This window comes from Emydura macquarii, unplaced genomic scaffold, assembly GCF_026122565.2.
Source record: "Emydura macquarii macquarii isolate MOO-44397 ecotype Brisbane River unplaced genomic scaffold, CSIRO-AGI_Emac_v2 contig_18, whole genome shotgun sequence".
NCBI classification, from domain to species: Eukaryota; Metazoa; Chordata; order Testudines; family Chelidae; genus Emydura; species Emydura macquarii.
In genome coordinates, this window is record NW_027130155.1 from 1,258,950 (window position 1) to 1,275,869 (window position 16,920).

Below are 16,920 nucleotides of genomic sequence, written 5' to 3' on the forward strand. Positions count from 1 at the left end.
ATATTGAAAATTTTGGATCCCCCCTTCCCTTTCTGTCCCTGTCCTTCCCTCCATTTTCCATTTTGCCACTGCAAATGGGGGAAAGGAGATTAACAAAAAAAAAAAAAAGGGAAAAACAGGAAAAGCTAAAGAAGTTATTTCAAGTTCTATAAAAGTTCTTTTTAAAAAGGAAAAATACTGATTGTTGAAAAAAAGATTTAATGTAAATAAAATTGGTTTACAAGTGTTGACCAGCTATGCTATTGAAATGTCACGAGCAGCTCTCTGCAAGTGTTCAGTATTTGATATTTTGCACCATGTTGATTAGCAGTGATTAGTCAGATAAGGCACATGGTATTGCTTTGATTTCCCAGCTGTAAGAGTACACAACCACTCCCAGTGTTATTGTTCATGGAAAGTAAACACGAAGGGTGCAAGCATACCCAAAGCAAATTTATTTAAATATTCAAATGAAGAACCATTCTGTGTTATATTGAGACTGTGGTTTTTAGAGCTGTATGGAAAATCAGGGGGGGTGCAATGTCACCTAAAATGGATGTATGCATCTCAAAACTTAACCCAATTGGCAGTTAATTAAATCTATTAGAAGGCAAAAGAGCATCCATAACTATCTTGTTGCCAGTAGCATTATGGTAAGAAAGCGGGGCTATATCATTACAAAGGAGGCTGTTCTGGGCTACAAGCCTGTGTGGTTATGAGTGCCCCACTCCAACCTCATGGAACTCAGTGCTAAATCTTGACTAGAAGTTGTCAGCTGTAATAAAGCTTTTCTCCTTTGATCCAGAATGCAAAAAGGACCTGTCCTGGGGTTCTCCCAGCACTTTCTGGGATTCTTAAATCCATTAAACATCTTTCTACCGCTTTTAATTTAGTGAAAATGCCTCCTGTAACTGAACATATTTTCTGTGCTGTACACATGCTAACTTAAGAGTCTGCAGTTTTGAAAACTTCAAAACCAAAGATCCCTGACCACAGAAATCATTTTTGCCCTTCACATTAATTTACTTATTCTTGTTATCATATTTATAAGAGTCATTTGGGCCACTTCCTAGCGCAGACATCAGATTAGTGAACTGCTGATTCTATTATCATGATAAATACTGTAGGTTGACTCCCAATGCCAGATGAGAGAGACAGAGTTTACCCTAAATATTTTTATGCTAAGGAAAGAAAAACAAAAGTCCTACAGATGCAGACACAGGCAGTAAAATATGGGTCGTACATATACCTACCAGTTAGTGACTTTCTATATACTGTATCCCTTGCCTTTTCTGTTCCTTACTCTCCTCCCCGCCTCCTCCCAATGTTGTTCATTGCTCTCATTTGTTAAGTAAGTTAGAGCGAGAAGATCATAGTGGCAGAGACTCTGGGTGAAATCTTCACCCTATTGGAGTCCAAGGGAGTTTTGCCATTGACTTCAGTTGGGCCAGAATTTCACCCTCTGTCTTTTGTCAATAAATCACTTCACTTCAGATGCTGTTTTAAAAAAAAAAAAAAAAGACAGAAACAGGAAAAGCTGTGTCCATCTCACTAAACATTTCCTCCAGGTAGAATTAAGAAGAGAGAGAAAAAAAATCGAACATCAATACAGAAAGAAGGTTTAAAGCTTCATTTCACCATTACAGGCATGACAAATTATCACTGCCATTTTATAACTTAGTGATCTTTCAAACAGGCTGAAAGCAGCACAAGAAACCACGACATTTTGTTCCTTTTGAAAGGAAGTCGGTGAACTCTCCTTGGCGGCTGCTGACCCCATTCACTCCCAGAATGGTAGATTTGATCACTAGCAACAATAAAAAAAAAACCCAAACATTTCCAGTTGCCTAATGTAAGGCTCCATTCCTTCCTGTTACATCTCTGTAGATCTGGAGGAAAAGCATTAACTTCACTTCTGGTCTCAGGTACACCTGTGCAACCCTTCTTGAAGTCAGTGAATTACACCAATGTAACCAAGATCAGAACATGGCTTTGAATGTCACCTTTCCATTCAGTTGGAACCTGTTTGGGAGTTCTGATGAGATGGTGGTGGTGCGATAAGAAAAGCTGCGTTTTCCAAACCCACTAACTTTATATGTTATAAAACACAGGCCTTCCACAAGACAGCTCAAAGGTGTGATGGTAAAAAAAAAAAAAAAAAAAGAGAATGGGCGCTGGAGATTGAGGAGGAAAGAAATAAAGCTACCCAAAAAACAATCTGGCGACAGACTCCCCCTCTTCTGACCACTTCTATCTTGCAGCCAGCTGCTGATTCTCCCTCTTCCCTCCATCAGAAAAGTGAATGGATTATATGTGACAAGTCACATAACCATATATAGAGTTTCTAATCACAATGACAGTCACCCATAAATTTCTGCCCCCTCAACTGAATCACACATCGGTTGGTCAATAGATCATTATTCACGGTTTGGTAGAAGTCACCCTTTGCATAGTAATGCTTTATGTGAACTTGAAATAAATATTTAGTTTTCATTTTACCCAAAGAAAATTCTCCCTTACTTATCAGTTCTATCTCTTATGAAACCATACCCAACTCAGTTGATGTCCCCATGCCAATGGGGAAAAAATACAATGTTATTCTGAAATTATAGAATATTTCTTATGCCCTGGGAAAGGTGGTAGAATCCTTCATTTCATACATCAGAATATCTATGAAGTAAGAAGATAATTTGACTAAAATAGGACAGGTAAGACTTCAGTTGTTTGTGTTAATATAATTTGATCTGACTAGGAAGTCTAGAGACAAGACTGGATTTCACCACTCTCACCCAACCCAGGATTATTTGAATCTGCGGTTTGTGTCCATTTCTGAGAGGCAATTAGTTACAAAATTCAGTTCCAGATACTCTCAGTAGTAATCTGGTGTATTCAGACCTGGAGAGCTGGTACAGGCCCATCTCCAATAAAACTTTGAGGCTAGAGGGTGCTTTGTTGAAGTGAAACTACATTATTATGATCAAGGTCCAATTATTTAGAAACTAAGTTGTATAAACACCTTCTGTCTTCTTCCTCCTCATACAAGACCTTTTAGGCATATTCCAAGTTCAGTTATGCTAAACCTGCTGGCTTCAAGTCTCTGCAGTTTGCTAACAAGAAGGATCCTGCTACTTGAGAAAAAACAAATGCTCCTTATAATAACTGAAAGGTAACCATCACCGCCACCACGCGCACACAGAGAAAACAATGAAACAAAAATGTAGATTTGTTTGTGAATTAAAATTGCATCGACATGTCTCTATTCCCATGTATGGCAAGTTTTCCACTTGGGTTACATTCATCCCAAGACACACATTATTTGGCCTTGGACAACCAACACATTGATGTTTCACCAGCCCCCAAAATTACTGTATGAGAAGAAGTCCAGCTTGGATGAAACTTGATATTTCTACCTGGCAAGTCCTTTCCATTTTACATTTTCTTCTCTCCCTCTCTCCACCCAGAAACTTACATGGCTTGCAGAGCCTGTTTTTTTTTTTTTTTGTTTTTTTTTTAAAAACCTAGAAAAGAGCATTTACTTTCTCTTTTCGTTTCCGATGCTCATTTAAAAAAGAAAGCCCATCTTTTATAGAACATATGGTACTTTGTATGTATAGCTGGAGGGCGGGGAAGAGGGATATTGTGACTTATTTGTCAAAAAGCATTATCAAAGAGGTAATCAATATGGCAGCACAATTCCATAGACCAACTTTATTAGTTAGCTCAGTCTCTCTCCGATGGGTAGGTGACTGTCCCCTGAAAAGCGATGTCAACATTCATTAGAATTCAAAATGATCTTGATAAATTGGAGAATTGGTCTGAAATCAACAACATGAAATTCAATAAAGAGAAATGCAAAGCGGTATACTGTATTTAGGAAGAAAAAAAAATCAAATGCACAAATACAAAATAGGGAGTAACTGTTAGGCAGTAGTAGACAGAAAAAGATCTGAGGAGTTATAGTGGATCACCGATGCAGTAAGTGTCAACTGTGTGATGTTGCGGTGTAAAAGGCAAGTGTCAGTCTGGTATCCATTAATAGAAGTGTCATATGTAAGACACAGGAAGTAATTGTTCCACTCTATTTGGCACTGGTGAGGCCTCAGATGGAATATGAAATCCAGTTTTGGGCATCATACTTTACGACAGATGTGAACAAATTGGAGAGTCCAGAGAAGAGCAACAAAAATTATAAGAGCTTTAGAAACATGACTTATTAGGATAGGTTGAAAGAACTGGGTATGTGAAGAAAAGACTGAGGAGGAACTTGATAATGGTCTTCAAATATGACAAAGTTTCTTATAAAGAGGATGGTGATCAATTGTTCTCCTTATCCACAGAGGGTAGGACAAGAAGTAAGAAGTTTGCAGCAAGGGAGATTTAAATTAGATATTAGAAAAATGTTCTAAGAATAGTTGGGTATTTGAACAGGTTACCTTGGAAAGTTGTGGAATCCGCATCCTTGAAGGTTTTTATGAATCAATTACACAAACATCTGTCGGGGATGGGCTGGCATACTTATTCTGGTGTCAATGCAAGGGGATGGACTTCACTAGATGATCTCATGAGGCCCCTTCCAGCCCTACATTTCTATTATTATAAAGCAGAGACTGGCATTTGTTCTGATTTTTTCCCCTAAATTCCAGGTGACAGAGGTGTATATGCTAAATAAAAATGATAGAATACAGAACACACTATCAAATTGTAGTTGTTTTAAGGTAAATTCAGTTTTGGGTGTAAGTGACACAAGAATGCCCCTTTAGGAAAGTACTATTGTTAGTTACTAGCAAACAATCCATCTCTGCTGACTTGTGCTTGTTATCCTCCCTTTCCCATTTTTAAAAAAAATTAAATAAAAATGAATTGACAGAAAAGTTTTGTTTCTCCTGGGATGCCTCCTGGCTTCCACGTTGTCCCTTCTGGGAGGCAAGGCCAGCAACAACTCAGATCTCCTAAAAGTGTGACCTATAAAAAGGGTCGAGTTCAGGATCTATGAGATCATTTAAGGAGAACTGTATATTCCTATCTTTTGGCAAGTCCAGACGCTGGCTTTATGAAGCTCCCATACACCAACCTGCAGAACCTACTCCTGCCCACTTGGCCTTCTATTATGTAAATTACAATGAAATTCCAGGACATGGAGCAAGCTATTCCTTGACTCAGTCCTCACCATCATACCTATGCGGTGCTGAGTTCTAACCTAGCAGCTGATGAGAAAAGAAAGCCACATAGCAATCAGCAAGGAAACAAACCCCAGCCACCTTTCCCCTCCATGCAGAATCTCCATGACCACATTTGTCTAGTTTTCCTTCACTATTTGGCTCCCCTTTTCTTTATGCATATTCCCCATAATCACAGGGATACAAAGTCACCTCAAGGGGGCCAATTCAAGCATCTCTAAGATTATTCTTTTCACTGCCAACATCCACAAAATTAGAGTGGCACTGAGGGAAGACAAGCTGGGATGGAGGTGAAAGAATCAAGATGCAGCAATATGTTCAGAGAGCTAAGATAAAATAAAAAATTAAATTAAAAAAATGTCAAGGAGAAAAGACAGCACAGAATGCAGGACTGGATTACAAGACAGGAAGGGGTGAATACTGATGGCAAAGACAAGAAAAAGAGTGAAAGCATGTGCAAGAAACACGGAAAGAATACAGCTAAAAGGCAGTCTGCAAAACATACCAAACTATTTTAAAAACCATGGTGCTAAATCCCTCTTCTAGCCTGATTATTTGGGGGCATTCAACACATTTTTTCAAGCATTTGATTTCACTAATTTTACGTTGTTTATAGGTTCCTGAAGATATGAGTTATTGTAAACAGACTAAGATTTATTGAGACTCATGCCATGTTCTTTGTTATTGAAGTATTGACGCTGAAAATGGTTTGTAATGAACAAACTGGGGCAGATTTGATTTTATACCACACAAATGTACTCCAACTGAGTCAATGCCAAATTTTAATGATAATCTCGCTCAAGAGAGATTTAACAATCTAGAGGTGAAGACTCATTATGCAATCAAAAGCAATCCAGATGCTGTGTTCACATTTTTTATATTTCAATTACATTGTTTTGACCTTTATCTGGTATTTGTTAAAAGCCTCTTGAAATATATTGTTATACTGTGGTTGGGCAACAAATCAATATATAAATCCCTGTGTGACCTATATCATTTTAGTTTTAAAACAAGTAAAATCCTCTTAATCCTCCTTCAAATGCTCAGAAAGAGACAGAACAAAGCCTAACAAACATTAATATAAACAAATTTTAAAAGGAACTTCAGGTAAACCCTTATTACATTAAAGTCACCAGGAAAGCAAATATTCTGTTCAGATAATTGTAGCTTCTAATAAACCAAAGTCATTTCTATGAATTTTAGAGACAGGGTACATATGAGAATTATAGATAATCAGAAATTTAGCCGGGAACTATCTGCAGTAATGTGCATATGACATCCCAGGTAATCTCACAAATCTTATACTATGTTGCCTTCCCATATCTGATGGCATTTCTTCTTATATCGAAGATAAGACATGATCCTGAAAACACTACCATATATAATGCTTATTGCTGTCAATAGCCCCACTGAATCACTCATGATAAATGTTTTCAGGATTTGGGCCCTGCCTTGAGTAGCTTGCAATCGTGTGTCTTTGTAATGCTAGTCTGCACTTGCAGTTAAGGTGCTAGACTAGCACTATGGAGGTTGGGGTTCAATCCTCAGCTCTGAGGAGCGAGTCATTTAAATTCCTCAGTTTTTCCTTCTGTAAAAAAGAAAATGGGGTAATGTTTCCATTGTCTGTCTTGTCCATTAGACAAACTTTTCAGGGCAAGGACTAACTGTAACTCTGTGCATGCATGTACAGTGCTTTGTACACTGGGGCACCAGTCCCAGTTAAGAGCTCTAGGCACTACAAATACCCAGCACTACCTGACACTGTTTAATAAAGTACTGTCAATATGTTATTGGCCTCGGAAGGATTATCTTTAAAATGTAAAGCTAGATTATTAAAGACATTTAGGCATAGTGATACTGAGTACCACCACACCTAACTTTGAGGTGCCTAGAAAAATCACTGGGATTCACAAATCTTAAAATTAGACACTTTAGTTCCCTGGACAATGAAAGGGGAGATATAAGCACCTTAGAAAGCCAGTTCTAGGAGGCTCCTCGTCTGAGGTAGCCAGTTGGAGGAACCAAGCCAAGAGGTGTGTGCGCTAAGCCCCACCCCTCTCTGAGATAGGCGCTTAAGTTAAGGATACAGAGAGGCGCCTTCCCTCTGCTTGGGAATCTCAGCTACAAATCCTCTTTTGGTGTTAGGCAGCTATGCTGTTTTTGGCATGACCGCAGCAGTTTCCCCGCTCATAACTTTTAGCCCTGTGGTTAGTGTATTCACCTGGAATGTGGGATACCCCCAGTTCAAGTCCCCTCTACCACTGGAGTCGGGGCAGGAATTTGCACAGGGATCTGCCACCTCTCAAGTGAGTGCTCTAGCTACTGGGCTGCTGCATATTTTGATGTGGAGGGGGAGGGGATCTCTCAGTATTTTCTGTTCAAGCTGTTCCATTGTGGATAAGCAAGTAAAAAGATCATTGCAGTAGAAGAACTGGATTCTGGGTCACCCATCTCCCAGGTGAATGCTCTAACTACCAGGCTACAGCATCATTCTTAAGCTTGTTCTCTCTCTCTCTCTCTCTCTCTCTGGCCTAGTGATTCTTTCATTATTTATCCAGGACCCTTTCCTCCCACCCCCATTTTGTGTAAGCTTGTCTAGGCATCCGATTCAGTAGGTAAAGTCAGAGCACGTTTACTGGATTGGGCCCCATAGGCAAGTTTTGGTGAAGGATCACCAATCTTTTCCCTTTTTGTGTGTGGGTGTCAAGAAACCTGGTGTGGGGCTGCGCTGCTCATGCTCAAAGGCAGAAACATGCATGCTTAGGGAACTTTACTCCAAAGCTTTAGATGCCAAATGATTTGAGACACCCACAGGTTTGGGGGCCACTGAGCAGGGGTTGTGTGAATCCCAGTGGGTCCTGATTATGGGACTTGGATATCTAAAGTGGCAGTTAGGGGCCTAAGTTCTTTTATGAATCCAGCCCTAAAGGTCCAATCTTGCTTTCATTGAAACAACTGGGAAACCTCCCATTTACTTGATGGGAACAGGACGCCAGCAAACTGTGAAATTGTGCTCTCAAGTACACATACGCAATCACACCAACTTCTGTGACATCGCATGCATGTAGCTGAGGGCAGAATGAGGTTCATCTAAACTGCAAATGTAAGCTATTTTTGGCATTCTAATCTCTTACCCTCCATAAAATAAAAATTAACTCAACAATGTAATAATGCTTATGAACATTTTAGTGACATAATCTTGCAAATACAGAAATTTCTAATTTCCTTTTACATCTTTTGTAATCAGATTTTATTATTATGTCATCTATTTTTGATGTCACAGACTTTGACAGTTTCTTTAACATCTTGCAAAAAATAAGCATGCCATAACAATGTATTCCTTAATATCTAGCTCTGAATGGTGTGCAGTAGTCTGATTTTGTTACATTACAAATGAATTTAAAATAATCCAAACACTGGGATTTTAAATGCAACATTTAGTTTTTTTTTCATTTTGTTTTTAATGCAACGGTACTACCAGAAGATTCTGATACTTTATAAAGTCTGTTACGCATGGGAGGGAAATCAGTGTTTCTAAAGACATTTTACTGAAATGTCATATTAAAAGCCATTTTGAGTTCGCCATATACCATGGACTCAATCCTGCACTCACTGAACTAAATAGCAAAGCTTTTTATGACTTCAGTGGAGCAGGCTCCCACAAGTTTTGACTAATATAACAAGGCTTGGATTCTGACTACTTCCCTCATGTTAAGTGGTATTTTACTCAACAAGTATAACCATTGAAATGAATGGGACACTTTATGTAGGAAAGTGCTATTTATATAGGGGAGAGTGGCAAAATCTGGTCCTTATACATCAGCTGTAACAAGAGACACTGTAAACCTGACACATACACTATCTTCCAATAACATGAAGAGCTTCAGTTAAGAGCAAACTAGAGATAATCAGAGATCAATCTAAATTACAATTCTTGATCTAGAGACCCTTGAACTTTGCCCATGAGGAGAGGACCAGGTATCTGACTCCCTTCCCACTGGCATAAATAAAAGTAAGTCCAATAAGTTTTAGAGTTACCATAGTGAAAAGCAGGTGTTAAGTGAGAGGAGAATCAGACCCCATGTCTTCATATTTGTCCATAAAATACCTAGCAAATTGTTGGCATTATACAGATTGAGATTTTAGAGCCTCTCAAATCCAAATTCAAGTCCAGAAGTAGCCAACATCCATTTAGGACCAGCTAAGGCTGATGGCCACAGTTTTGCATCAGGAGGCTCTTGTGAAGTCTCACTGAAGCCAACACGTATTGGAACTTATGTAGGGCGAAACTTCATTTTCCTTAACTTTCCTGGCCAAGATTTTCAGTATAAGCTGCTGAGTGCACTACACTTTTGAAAAATCGACCCACTTATTTAAGAATCTAAAGTTAGACTCTTATTTTTGAAAATCTTGCTCTTGAGGTCATCTTCTTCCTGAAATGGAAGAGGGGCAGTAGAAGCTTACATTTACATGAGCAAAAACAAGGGACTCATTGTCCTTTTAGACTGTCCATTCAGAATGTTTGCACTTTTGTTCAAAGATTTGGGATTTTCAGATTTCAAAATGGGAGGTAACACACTTTTTTTTTTTTTGTTGAAGATTACAAAGAGAAAAAAAAGAATTTCATCTCACCTTATATTTCTTCCTCTTGTTTCCCTTGTAAGGCCTCTGGATCCCTGACTGTCTTCTACCAAGTTAGGGATGAGACTTTGGGTGATTTTATTTTTGATCACATTGTGTTGGAAGCTTAAATACAGTTTTACGTTCTCTGACAGATATACTTTAGTACAGACAATGAAGGATATAAGATCTTCTGCTATGTCTGAACTCTGTTTAAATTTAGGTTGTAATGACTTTGGGAAGGACCCTGTCTTTTCTTTGCCAGCATTATATAAATTAATAATGTACACATTTCCATGCTGAAACACAAACTCAGTCAGCATCCTCTTATTAGAGACTGGCGGACATTGGAAGGTTTAATTCATAGCACTGACAGGGACTGCAGAAGGGACAGGGACTTGCTCAGAAGGCTGGGCTCTTTTAGCTTGAAAAACAGTAAGCAAGGACTGCTCATCTCCACTAACTCCATGATGGAGTTATTCTGGTGCCTGACAGTAACAAAAAAGAAATGGCATCTTGGTAGCCTAGCACTGGGACATTGTTTTTCTTCATCTTTGGGCCATGCTATCCACAGATTTGTTTGTTTGTTTTTCCTTCACCTCCATTTTGCAACTCTGTCCCAACAGGCAGAAGTAGACAAGTGAGAGATGGAATTGCAGTGGACTCCCTTAGAACTGTCATCTGATTTACTTCTCTGTATTGGCCTCTCAGTTTGTACAGGAGAGCCAATAAATGATTAGATCTATTTCTCTTCCAAAACCTAGCTGAGCAACTTGAATTTCCACTAGAGCTACAAGGTCTCTTCTGTGAGGCTGCTTAGACAATTGTCCTCTCTGAAAGGGACCACAAGTAGAAATTCAGTTAACACAAACTACAAGACAGCCATCAAAGGGGGGGTATGTACTCTTTACACATTGTTGTACTTAGCTTTGCAGCAGCTGTCTCCTAAAGGGACATGGGATGGGGGAATTGTGCAAGAGTTGGAGTAACAGGGACATACAGTAGGCCCACAAAGTGCTCAAACACACTGGCCTAAGACAATTTGTTCCAGGATGAGTGGAAGAAAGGGTGATGGAAATAAATAACTAGGTAGGCCATATTGACTTCTTTCTTCATACTTTCTAGTAGCAGCCTTGCACTGAATGTATGCCATGTAGCACAGGATAGGGGCAGAAAGTCCCTTTCTTGGTCCCAATTTTGCTGCTCAGGCTGTGTGTCAATTACCAGGATTTCATTATCACACTAGTTTTGCAAGTGGTGCAATACTGCTAAGGGCGATTTTCTAAATCAGTTTATAGTGCACCTTGCATTCAACCAATTTCCATGCAGGTTATGCAAAACATTCAGTAACATCCACCGGGATTAAACAGCACATGAAGCATGCACCAGCCAGGAGGTTTGTACGCCCAAGAGGCAGCAGGAAAATATCTGGCACAAGAGATGAAGAACCAGATTGTACATGGCCAAGCATGGGTGCATATGGGTGGGGAGGGCACTTTGCGGAAGGCAAATATCAGTTATCAGTTGGTTCCAGGAAAAAAAAAAAAAAAACACACCCTATTTTTTCTACAGCTATAAGATTCAAATGACCTCTGACAAGATTTACCTGGCAAATGAAACATGCCAGATAAATCCCTCTCCCTGCACTGGCAGTATGCGCTATGATATAGCAACAATCTAGACTGATTTGAATCTATTTATTTGATATTAGACTCATGGAAAGTCAAGGGTTTACCCCCAAAAAAAGAAAACAGGTGTCAAAAATCCACAGTCCATACAAAGAGAAAAAGACAAACAGCAGAAAGTAAAATAAAGTGGTGTGCAGGACAGAGGTTGCAACACTATGCCATCTCTTTGGTGACCACTGTGTTATATTTATGAATGGCTTAGGTATGACTGTTCTACTCCATGTGGGAGGCTTACCACAGATTCTTCAGGAACCAAACACTGTTGAAGGTTGATTACTACTGGGACTGTAAACAACTCCAGAGAAGTACCAACCCCAGGGGTGGTGTGCATATATTGGTTTAAATTGGTTGTCAAAAAGACTGAGCAACAAAGAAAGAATTTGGCATATATAAAGCATGAGTTAAAACAGGCTGAGGCCTTCTTTATGACAGACAGAATCTGTGCCTCTAGAGGGACCCCAACCTTTGCTGAAGGGTTGGAAAGACGGACACCAAGCAGAGTTCCATTTTGGAGTGGGGGGGACGTCAGGTAAGCTTTTTGCAAGGAACTTATGTTTTCTCTGTGATGCTTTTTTTGCCCTATGAAAAAATGTACTCTGCTGAGAAAGATGTGTGTGATTACCTGAAACTGCTGGCAGTATGTTGTTCCTAGCCCTTAGAGAGAAAGCCATGCCCAAGAGCTGTCCATTAGGCAAACTGGGTTGCTGGGGCTATCACATGTCACTGAGTTGTGCAGCCTTAAAACCTCCAAATCAGGAGGAAAAGACACACAGGTATCCACTCAAAGGCAGGTGACAGCTGGGAGTCTCACACTTTTAAGTGGGTACCCTTTAGTGGTCACACAGTAATACAGGTGCAGTTACCCTGAAACTGTGACAGTATGTAGTGTGTGTTTATTGCAAGTGAAAAGCCAGTATCGAGAACAAAAGAAAATTAATGTAACAAAGAAGGTTGATAAAACCTCTCTCATATCTTGAAAGAACATGGTTTTACTGCTCATGTGCTCCCCAGAAAATTGCAGAAGTGTACCTAGCAGAATTATAAGCAATCCCTCTCAGATATTTAGTTAGGTGAATTATGTTCAGCACACCTATTCTGCTGGATAGAAAGATCAAGGCAGGAGATTTGCATACATATGGATACAGCTAGTTTGCTTAGGGGAGAGGGAAGCAAGCCTTAATAAGTGTGCTTGTTCTGAGACATTAGGGGATATTGGATTGAGTGGTACACTTTGCAGTACTCTAAAACAGACAGCTGAAAGTCACCATGCTGATTTAACTTAACTATATATTAGTACAATGTTAGTATATTTGCATCACAAAAGGCTGGATCATCCCTACCCACAACAAAAATTTGAGGGATCTAAGCAAAAAGAAAATAGATTCTGGTCAGACTTCTTCTGGATTGTTTCCACAGGGGAATGGGAAAGCTGGTCTAATGCACTTGACTTCAAAACACAGCTACTTATTTACATCAATATTAGGCAAGAATCAGGTGCCAGGAGTTTCAAGTTTTACTTCAAATCCAAGACTTTCTTACAGAACAATTAGAGCCACCACAAAAGCGGCAAACCACACATCTGAAACAGTATTGGGCAATTAAAACAAATCACCACACCATCAGGTTTGATAATGAAGAATTATGAGTCTTTCTGGTATTCCATTTCAAAAATCTGCAGAGAGCTTAGTAAAAACATTCTTAGATAGTTTTCAGGTAAAGACAAATATGTAAGAAATCCTCTGCTGTGCCAAATAGATGCTAAAGACTGGTGGATGTGTTGTAAAATAGTGGGGCTCTGCACCCAGTGAGTTTACTTCATATTGAAGGAAGAGGTAAAAGGCAGCTTGCACCTTTGTTTTGCAGTTTGGTAGAGCAGCAGCTGGAAGGCTCAGCAGACAAATAATAAATAACCTTTTGGAGCTGGATTGAATTGTTTTTAATCAATGTGATTCATAACTAAAGAATCAGACAAGGGGAGACTTTTAGTTAGAGAGATAAGTGCCCATATAAGAGTTTGGGCTGACATCAAGAGACTCAGTTTGGAAGACATTATTGCTAAGAAGAAAAAGAACTGGGAAGCAGGAAACTTTCTCTGTGCACGTTCTGAGACTGACTGCAGCCTAATCCATCTATCCATCCACTCTGGATTGTTTGGAGATTAATACTCTTGTTTCTTTGAGGTGATTTTCCATAAAAGAACTCAAGAACACCAAGTCTTCTCTGATTGTCTGTAAGGAAAGAAACCACCATGTAGTCCAGTACAGCTTCCTTAGAGCTGTGCTACCAGTGAGTGACTACAGGGCCTTGCAGAGATAAATTCCTTTAGCTGATGGCCCTGGCCTCCCAGATCAGCTTGGATCCCTGGGCCTCGAAAGCCAGGCAAACTCCATCTCCACACTAACAGAACAATTCAGGAGGAACTATGAGTGAAATTTTCCTTCCCCTTGAACACCCTCCTGTGGGTTTTATTCTAGGGGGGAGAGACTTGGCCCTCTGTTCCTCATTGTTTTGTGTGAGCACTGAAACTCATGGAACTTTTATTAAATAGCAAGGGTTTGTTTCCGACCTGCTTGTTCCCTCTGCACTCACAATTCCAGCAGTGGTGTCATTTCAATGGTGCTTATATAGCTAAATTGTAAAGCACTTTGTGATGAAATGAGTTATTTTACATTCATATAATGCTCTATGAAAGGATGTCATAACCCTGCTAAAACACCCCTAGCCGGACATTCACCAGGCTGCTATGTTTGGGACCCTTATACGGGGCATGTGTTCTTTTAAGTTCCTCTGCATCTCAGTAGGCTCCAGCCACACACACTTTTTTTTTTTTGGAGGGGGGATGTGTGGGGGGGAGGGTAACGACATCCTGACTCACTCCCTTGGTTACAGACTCTGTCCACTACCCCTTCTTGGAAATGGAACCTCATGATGATCCAGCTGCCATAGGTCCCCCAAGACTAGTGCTGTCCCCCACCCCCAGGCACCCCTGTAGCTTAAGCACACCCTCTCCCAGAGCCCTAATCTTGTGGGCACACTGATTTAGTGTTTACCTCTTCAAAGACATGTGATAGTTGAAGCCCATAACACAGTGGCGTTGCGAAGATTTCTAAACACTATTTTTCTTTAGTGATCGCAAGAAATACACAGATCTACACACAAAACAATCAGAAACCTGTATGCACTTCCCTATCTCAGTTTCCTCACTATTCTTAATAATTCTTTGGGCTTATGGCAGAGTTTTTTAAGGAGTCCAGGATCGTTCTTCTCCTCCTTCCTTCCTGCACATTGCTTTTCCTCCAAAGCAGTCCCCTCTCATTCCTCCAGCCAGCTTACTAGTTCTGGTATCTTCTCCCTTGCTTTCATTCTAAAATGGCCAGTGCGAGTCCCTTTATTTTATAACCTCTAGTCCCCTTCTTCAGGTGACTCCCGATCAGCCTCATCAAGTGATCTGTTGCTTATTTACCTCTGCCCTGGAATTCAGACTTGAAAAACTGATTTGCCCTACGTGGACACTTTCTCTTTGTTCAAGGGTGCACCAGTTAAATGAACGATCATCAATGTTTAATGACCCTCTATTGTTAGCCCTGTGCCAGGGTCAAGAATTTCTTCTGTTACCTCTTGTGGGTTTCAGTTCAGTGTGGAGGCAAGTCAGCAGCAAGGCAAAGAAATCCCACATTCAGAATGGAGTTTGCAGTTTGATATTTATACACCTAGAAAAGTCCCCAGTATCAAGCAGAATTCATAAGCTTTATATAGACAAATTCCCCAAATCACAGGTAGTCTCAGTCCCTTGCCCAGGTAACACATGCCTGTATCTAGTAAGAAACACGGACATTAACCAGTTGCCAGTCTCAGCCAAGATCAAGCACTGAGTTACCCTCTTACCCATACACACCATCTGAATCAGGTTTAGTGAGGAGACGTGGAGAAACTTGCTTATACTGTCACTAGGAGTATGTCTACACCACAACTGGGCGGTGCGATTGCAGCATAGGTAGATGTACAAAGGCAACCAGGGGTGGTGGTATAGATTAGCCTCCCAAATTCAATCCCACCCAGGGCCCTATGTACATATGAGCAGCTAGCCCGTGCCACTGCCCCTGCTACCATGGCTACGCTGCACTTGAGGTAACTTTGATCTAGCTAAATCAAAGGTAGCTTGGGTATGTCTAAACAATCTGCAACACACCTCCTGATTATACTGTAGGCATACCCTTAATGTGCTGTACCAGTTTTTTTGCATAGTATATAGGGGACTTCTGACAGAGAGGTCAGTCTTGCGCCTTTCATAAGCACTAAAAAGGTACAGAGAAAGATTGAAAATAGGAAGAAAAATAATCCATTCAGAGACCAAACCGATTTGATCTCTCATTCTGCAATTATAAAAATAGGAGTTTTTGGGTACGTAGTTTGTTTAATGTATGTTCTCATCTGCATTGTGCAATAACCCTAGACATATAAATAAAACGAAGTCAAATTAGAGAAAAAAGTATCCTCTCTATTATCTTTAGCTAGTTATTTTGACTTGGCTGTTATCAGTTCTAGGACACCTGCCTTCACCATACAAAAAACAACTGAATATTTATTTTGATCATAAATATTAAGGGCTGGATTTTATCATTTTTGTTGGCGAGCATTTACTCAAGTAAATAGTCTCATTGGCTTCAATGGGACTATTCATAGGAGTAAGTGCTCATCATCTTGACTAAGCATTCCAAAAATCAGATCCTAAGATTAGGTACAGATAATTAAACATGTAAAAATCTTAGTCCTACCCTAAACTATTCACAACTTTAGCCAGTCAGTCTGACTAATGGCAATTTACTGAGTGAACAGTGTATATAATTCCAAAATTATTTACTAGTTTAGAACCAGCTTCTGATACCCATTTTATTTATGGGAGTAAAAGATCACTTGACCCCTAGTGAGTGCAAGCCAACAATCTACATACATACTGAAAGACATCAGGGTTTTCTTTTTAACCTTACTGGATATACTTTTAGTATGAACCAAAGCCCTTCTTCTCCTTTACAGTACTTCCTAGTAACATATTTATAGTTTATTGGCCAGGGTAAACATGAAGGCCTGATCCTGTTCTCATTGAAATCCATGAGAATTTTGACATCAACAGCAGTGGAATTAGAGTCAGGCCTGAACATAACATACCACATTTGCATAGAGATATACATATCCAGCATAAACAGAAGCCAAGGCAAATATTTAGTTTACCAATTCAATTCTCTTACTGTATCTTCCTGTGCTTTTTTTTTTTTCTGCTCTGACATGAGACTGAAGAATCATTTTTTTTTTAAAATGTAGACAATTAGTCAGAACATCTGTCCTTTTCTGAGTCACAGTCCTTCTAAAAGCAAAAACACAGTGGTTGTAGTCCAATATCCACTATTAATCCTTCCATACAGAGAATTAACATTTTGTAGCATGATACCAAATCTATT

At 39.7% G+C, this 16,920-nt stretch overlaps 1 protein-coding gene across 1 annotated transcript in view; it reads right to left on the reverse strand.

The window, feature by feature from the left end:
* Nucleotides 1-16,920, reverse strand: part of IQCJ (IQ motif containing J) — a 325,729-nt gene that overhangs the window by 272,988 nt on the left and 35,821 nt on the right. The gene's annotated exons all lie outside the window — the stretch shown is intronic.